Below are 7,986 nucleotides of genomic sequence, written 5' to 3' on the forward strand. Positions count from 1 at the left end.
TACCTCAAAAGGAAGCTCCAAGAGAAGATTAACCCGAATCCTTGCAAAGCCCTTTGATCCAAGTCTCTTTTCCTTCAAGATCTGTTCAACAACCACCTCTCCAAGCTCCATATCACTCAACAATGGGGTTTCTTCACGAAATTAGGGTTTCTGGAACTCAAGGGATGATAAGGAGGCTGGGGAGGAAACATAATGTTCTTTATATAGGGCTCAACCTCCGGATTTAGGGTTTTCTCCACTCAGCGCCTACTCGCCGAGTCCAATCCACTGACTCGCCGAGTCGGCCACTTGACACGCGACCATGTCGCGACTCTACTCGCCGAGTCCACCCATGGACTCGCCGAGTTCCCCTTTCCCATTTTACTCTTTTAGCCCTTCAACTTTACTCTTGCTATTCCGGGATGTTACACCAACCAAAACCCATAATTGTTTACAAAATATTGTTCTCAAAAGTAATAATCTCAAATCAGAGTATCGTAAAATCCAAAATCATAGAACCGGAGGGATGTGCACGATCATGCCTTTGCTTTCCCCCGATCATCTGAAGTACCTGAAACATAAAATTGAAAATCCTAAGCCAAAGCTTATTGAGTTCCCCCAAAGTACCACACACAACCAACACAAATATACATATTGCATGTTAGGTCCACAACTTGCCGGTTGGATTACTCAAGCCCACAACCTCCTAGTTGGATTTTTTTGGCCCACAACCACCCGATTGTAATGCCCCGGGTTTGTTGACTTACATCATGAAGCAATACAACTTCAACCCAACCACCCTATGTTGACATAAGCAATAGATAAACATATAAGCAACAAACGGATAATCATGCAGATCTTGCAGATCAATATCACATAACAACATCCTATATACTAGGATATATAACCTAGTGGGCTGACATTGGTGCCTTCAACCCACAAGTATAGTGAGAAAATCTCACCTCACAGTCTGATGAAATAGATAAACAAAAAGGTGTCTGAATACCAACTCTACCAGTCACCTTACAACAAACAGTGACCAAAAGTCAGACTATAACTTAAAATACGCAAAAAAAAAACCCTAGGTTAAACTTGATCAAAATCCTGGTCAAAGGTCAAACGGGACTCTACACGAGAACGCTCAACGTACTCAAAAGTATGCTCAACGTACTCGGTCAGATGACATTTTTCCATTAAGTGATTAATCTCTTAAGCCCTTTCGTCCAAAGCCCGGATCTAGTCCCAAATAGTGTTATAAATCATAAAGTTTCCAACTTTATGACCTTGCATGGCTATTAAGTGCCCAAACCTTTAAAACCAAACTTTTTAACCCCTTAAGACATCAGAACCTTTGCATGGTAGGAAAAGAACGACCAAGATCACATTTTTATCAATTTAAACACCCTAATGTTGGATTAGTGTCTAAGTCCATAACTATTTTGGTATGTACTTGACCCGATTATGAACATGGTCCTTTTGGGTTGCCTTCACCATATCAATATGTATGATGAATTAAGAAGAGAAAGGTTTAATTATGATTTATTAATATATTATAAGAATAATATATTAAAGGAGAAATCATAATGTTTAATTAATATTAGTCAAGAATTAATTAAGAATTAATTCTGTGACTAAAAGAGATTAATTAAACTTAAGGGACTTATTGTGTAATTATAAAATAATTACGTAGATGGGCTTATGGACTCCATAGAAGGTGGAGTGGACGAATTCTATGGGGGAAACCCATTAGAAGTCATCCAAGGCTTCTAAAGAAGGGGTTCATGGGCTGCTTAGGGCTTAAGTAGTCAAATTAGGGTTTCCTTGTCAGATAACCCTAATTGCCTAAGTATATAAGGAGCCCTTAGGCACCAAAAACGTGGGAAACTCAAACATTAGGGTTTCCAGCCGTTTTTGGTGTCTCCCCTCTCTTCTCTTCTTCATTTTGTTGCTTAGTGGTGTTTGTGACTCCATTATAGGTGCAACAATTAAGACACTAAGCTTTTGAAGCCAATCAAAACAAGGAATTGATTGTTATTGCAATATAACAATCAAAGGTAATTACTAAACCCTTATTTCAGTTCTTATATGATAGATCTAGGGTTTATAGCTTTGGATATTCAATTGCATGTTCATTAGACAAACTAGATCCAAAAGCTATTAGGGTTTGCATGTACACCATAGGATTGATGTTTTGCTCAAAACCCATCACCTAAAACATACAAAAGGACAACTCATTTAGTCTAGAGTAACTCCTACTCAAATGGACCAAGATTACGAGGCTAATAAGCATAAAACTCCACATCTAGCAAGAACACCAACAACCCACTCCAAGGTGAATCCACTTCCTTCTTCCTCCTTCAAGAACACCAACAACACACTCTAAGGCTCAAAATGCTCACAAAGGTGGATTAGGGTTTGTAAGATACGAAATGAGGGGTGAAGGCTGATGATGGGAAGAGGTCTTGGGAGTTAATGATGCTTAAATAGAGTCCAAACCCTAAAAATTAGGGTTTGGCCTTTAGCCACGTACGCTCAACGTACCAAGCATACGCCCAACATACTCCATCAGATCCACGCGTTTTATTTAAGTGCCACATGTGATCATTTTGTGTAGCCTAGAAAACCCATCAAATTGTAATTCACAAGTCAAATTCACAAGTATAATTTTTTTTTCATACAATCTTTTATTACAAAGAATTTCCAATATTTGATTCAAATATCGATATGAATGTCTTTTTATAAAGAACAAAAAGTTATAAATTTTGATAAAAAAAAGTTAAAATAACAAAAGGAAATAAACAATAGTAGCCACAATTGATTTTTTTTTTCTAAATTTGAATGATTTTTTAGAACAATTGAACATGCAAAAGAGGAAGCAACAGGTAATAGTGGTCGTGATAAATTTTTTTTGAAAATATTAATGATTTTTATAGAAAAAAATACGATGTAAACCGAATATTGACCAAATTATATCGATTTTTATGTTGGCTTTAATTTAAATTATAAATAACAAATACAATAATTTTTTTTTTGAATTTACTCCACATTGACATACTTCAATCAATTATTATTTGTCTAAATATAAATTAAACAACTCAATAATAGTATAATAAATACATTCCACGGTTAGTATTTTAATATGTAATTTTATCCAATAAAATATTTTAACCTAATGGGTTAAAAAAGGTTGGGATCATATGCCAGATTTAAACATGACAAAAACCATTTAGAAATAATAAACATTAATTCAATTAAGTTATTCTCGACAAAATATTAAGAATTAAATTAAACATATTAATAAGTTTTAAGATTTAATACGTTGCTTTCTTGATAAGCGAAATCTTAATCTTAATTTTGGAAGATTTTATAATATGTAACCGTTAGAAGTTGAAAGGGTTGGCTTAGTATTCCCGCTATTTATACGTTCTTCTTCTTCAGGTGTCCCAAAAGCACCCCACAGACACATAGCGATTCCAGTAGCTCCGCCATCCATCGCCGGAGATCTAAAACTGATGGAAATCGAAAGGGTTGTGTTCTTCGGTCATTCCGCTCGTAACAAATCTAAACACCCCCGAGACCAATGGCGATCGATGTAATTCTACTGCACGAGACCAAAACACCCCAACCTTCACAGTAGAATCTCATTCACATGTTAGTCCAAGAAGTTATCAAGATCGATGTAAGTTTTCTCTAGGGTTTTTTGGTGATTCAGATATTGTAATTTTCTTGTAAAATTAAAATTGATGTTTGGTTAAGAAAGAATCGAAGGTTAATTGCTGTTTTTTTTTCTCGTTGTGGTTTATAGTATTACCATGCATTCCTCTTCATCTTTTCGTTGACGTTTTTTTTTCGTTTAAACTCTGATTTTGTCAGTTTAACTAAATGCACCAGACCCATTACAACTTAAAAAAGAAACTGCATTTTGTTGGGTTTTTTTTTCTTCTTCATCTTTTTCTTCTTATAGTTTTTTATTCTCTAATCTAGGGTTTTTCTTTTATTCAGACGTGATTTTTCTTGTGTACAAATAAAGTTAATGTATGGAAAAGAAAATGAGTATGAACCTTGACTACTTGTTATGATAACTGTCCCATGTTATATAGTTTTATGAAGATTTGTAAATATAATATCATGTAACACATCCTGTTTTCTGGCTATCTGACAGGATAACTGGAGGGAGTTTTTGGTCATAATCAAGAACAACAAGAAGAAATGAAATCGATTCAGCAGCCAAACAGAGGTTTAATTTTTTTAATAACTAGTTTTTAATATATGAGATACGATTTTTTTTTCATGAAACTTCTCAATCTATTTGAAGTATGGTCATTTGTGGGTTCTGTAACTCATTTAAATAATTGATCACACTGCTCTATTTTGTTGTTTTGATTGTGATTCTAGTGAGTTTGCCCATCAGATTACCTAGTAACTGATTAAAATCTGCAAATACAGGTTTTTGAATAGTCACAAACTGGTTTAGATTATAAGTTTTTGAGTCTCCATTTTATGGTTGTGTTAGATTTCAGTGATTTTTCATTACTTCTTGACTGAGTATGATTCTTTATCATATGTAAACCAGAAAGGAGAAAGAAGAAACAGGGGAGCCCTTTGGAAAATGAAATAGGAAAGTCCTAACTGAGGTAAGCATGTTTTATTTATACTTTATATAAAATTAGCCTTACTTTATATAATATCAAATTATTTAATTAGTATCCATACTTGTCCTATAGAAATGAGTATTCAGAGAGCATTGAATGTGCTTTGAACCACATACAATGAAAAGAAAAGGTATTTTTTCCAGTTTATTATGGCAAGTCTTTTCATTTATTTTTCTGAAAAAGAAGAAGATGATGAAAATTGTAAATGCCAGGTCATCAGACTTTATGTGTTTTTCATCACCTATGGGCAACTAACTCATCTATATTATATGGGTAAATTTGAAACAGTTAGGTTAAAGAAAGGAAATTTACATGAATGATTGGTAACATTGTGGGTGTGGCTTATGCAATGGGTTTGTTGGATCATTTACAAAAAGGTAAGATGGTTTTTGATTATTTTTTATCATTTTATTAATTAAAATTATATATAGAGTTAATCTTGAAACTTTGAAGGGTGATATATATGCTGGAGACTCCTAACAACCCAACCCAATGGTGTAAACATGAATCTACAAATATCACATGATGAAGGGCATACATGTCATTTCATTGCCACTCTAATGGAAGGATGTTTGTACTGAGAGGAATCTTTCTTATATCTTGTTGGCTCTCATGAATCCAATTTGGCTCCTGGTATTGTATAGTTTTTTTAGTTCTTTATTATCTTTTTAACATTTAGTATTAAAATTGTATTGTATTTTTATATACAGCTTTAGGGTGGTTGGAGAGAGAGAGAGAGAGAGAGAGAGAGAGAGAGAGAGAGAGAGAAAAGAAAATATGACTATTTGGCACAAGGATTAATTTTTATGATTTTGAAGAAAAGGTTAGACATTTATTTCAACTTAACTTAAATACTTTAATTTTCATTTAAATTAATGAGATTTAGCACCAGTGAGCCATCTGTGACAGAAGATGAACTCAAGCTGATGTTGAGGGTTGCAGGGTTGATTCAGAAGAAAAGAGAAAGCATGTCACATTTGTTCCCAAGTTTTAGTATTTCTTGAAAATGTGTTGGAGATAAAAGGCACCAATGTGAAGGAGGTTATGACTCCTCTTGTAGATGTAGTTCTAGCTGATTCTGGTGACATATATAATATTGATTTCATCAATATTACATTATGGGTAAATTTGAAACAATTTAGTCTAAAGAAAGGAATTTTCCATGAAAGATTTATTTAACAATCGTTAAATTGGTCTCATTCATTAGGTGCCAGTATTTGAGGGGCGGAGGTGTGGCTTATGCAATGGATTTGTTAGATCTTGTACAAAAAGTAAGATGGATTTTGATCATTTTATGTTTGTTTGTTTATTAGTTAAGAGTGTAGAATTAATCTTGAAACTTTGAATGAGAGAGAGCCTGTATATTTTTGTTCCTGGTAAGAGTTGACTAAAAAAACTGGTCAATTTCATTGACATTTGTTTCTATTGCGTTCTAAATCCTGGTAAGAGTACTTGACTAAATATGTATATTTTGATTGTTAATTTATATATATATATATATATATATATATATATATATATATATATATATATATTTTGAAGATGTTGAATATTTTTTTTGTTAACATGTTGGAATCATTACAAGTAAATCCCTGCATGAGGTCCAGTTAGAGTAGTGAGACTCCTAACAACCTAATGCTGTGAACATGTTGGAATCTTTAAATGTCAGATGATTAGGGAAGGGCATACATGTCATTTCATTGCCACTCCAATGGAAGGATGTTTGTACAGGGGAACTGAGAGGAATCTTTTTTCTCGCTATCTTGTTGGCCCTCATAAATCCAAAATATTGTTATGATTTTGAAGAAAATGTAGAAATCAGGCAAAATGGGTACCAAAGTGTGATATTGTTTATAACAATTTAGGATAGTTAAGTTATTTAAAAAAAATTAATATTCATTAAATCCTACTTATTGCTATAAATGTATGTCTTATATGCTTCCTGTAACTATTTATGAGATAATTTATGAAACTTTAATCTACTTTGGAAAGGAAATTTGAATTGAGAATTGAGATATATTGATGGAGTGAGATTAGCATGTGATAGTTTTTCTAATGATAATGAATGAATCTTCTTCTGCAGATAATAAATAGACTGTGTAATTATGGGTTGAAGTTTTTGATTGAAATAGGGCTTCCAACATCTTGTCTTCACTTAACCTTGGGATTGATTTGTGTGGGTAGGTAGGTTGTTAGCAATTATGAATGGAGCCTGTTTTTTATTATAAACATATATAGAGACATTCGAATTTTAATATTTTAATTTTAAAATTTCAGGGATTGGTTCTTCCATGGCTTGGGTGGTGGTGTGAAGGTAATTATTCTTACTGTTAATAGGCTTATATAATATGTTCAGTTATTATCATATCATATCATCTTCCAGACATTTTACTTTTAAAATATCAAACTTGTTTGATTTTGCTTAAAGAGATTGGACTTTAAAAGTTAAATTGGACATTTGATGCAACTTTGACTTTGAGTCAGACTAACTAACTAAGATTTAACAAGTATTCTTCGATCCATTTTGTTTTAGAGTTTTGATATGTGAAAGACATGATTGGGGACAGGTGATGTCAAAGAAATAGAAGCATGCTTCTCATTTTTCTTTCTAATACTCATATTACGTAACAAAATCATTATTTTTTGTTTTTTTAGATACATTTCTATACAGTTGAAGATCTGTAGAAGCACCCTCTTCATCTTTTTTTGTTGGAGGGTTTTTTGTGAATTCTGATTTTGGCAGTTTAACTAATATCATTCAAATTACAACTTAAAAAAAGAAACTGCATTTTGTTGATGGGGTTCTTTGGTTTTTCATTGGGTGTTTTTCTACTTCATCTTTTCATTCGTATATGTATTTTATTTCTTTGCTCCAGGTTTTTCCTGTTATTCAGACATGATTTTTCTTATGTATGGAAAAGAAAACTAATTTTATCAACACATGGATTGATTCTAGATTTGTATAATGAGTATGAACCTTGGCTACTTATTATGAAAACTACCCAATGTTATATAATTTTGTGAAGATTTGTAAAATTAATATCATGTAACACATCCTGTTTTCTGGCTATCTGATAGGATAACTGGAGCAGTGATAGAGCTTTTGGTCTTAATCAAGAACAAGAAGAAGAAATGATGTCGATTCAAAAACAGCCAAACAGAGGTTTGATTTTTTCAACAACTAGTTTTTAATAGATGAGATACGATTTCTTTTTTTCTTTCATGAAATTTCTCCTGAATCTGTTTGAAATCTGGGCATTTGAGAAAATTCCTCTCTAGATTTGTGATCAAAATAATTCATCTGACCCCTCTATTCTGTCGTTTTGATTGTGAATCTGCTCTTCTAATTAACAAA

The sequence above is a fragment of the Lactuca sativa genome, chromosome 5, assembly GCF_002870075.4.
Source record: "Lactuca sativa cultivar Salinas chromosome 5, Lsat_Salinas_v11, whole genome shotgun sequence".
Classification (NCBI taxonomy): domain Eukaryota; kingdom Viridiplantae; phylum Streptophyta; class Magnoliopsida; order Asterales; family Asteraceae; genus Lactuca; species Lactuca sativa.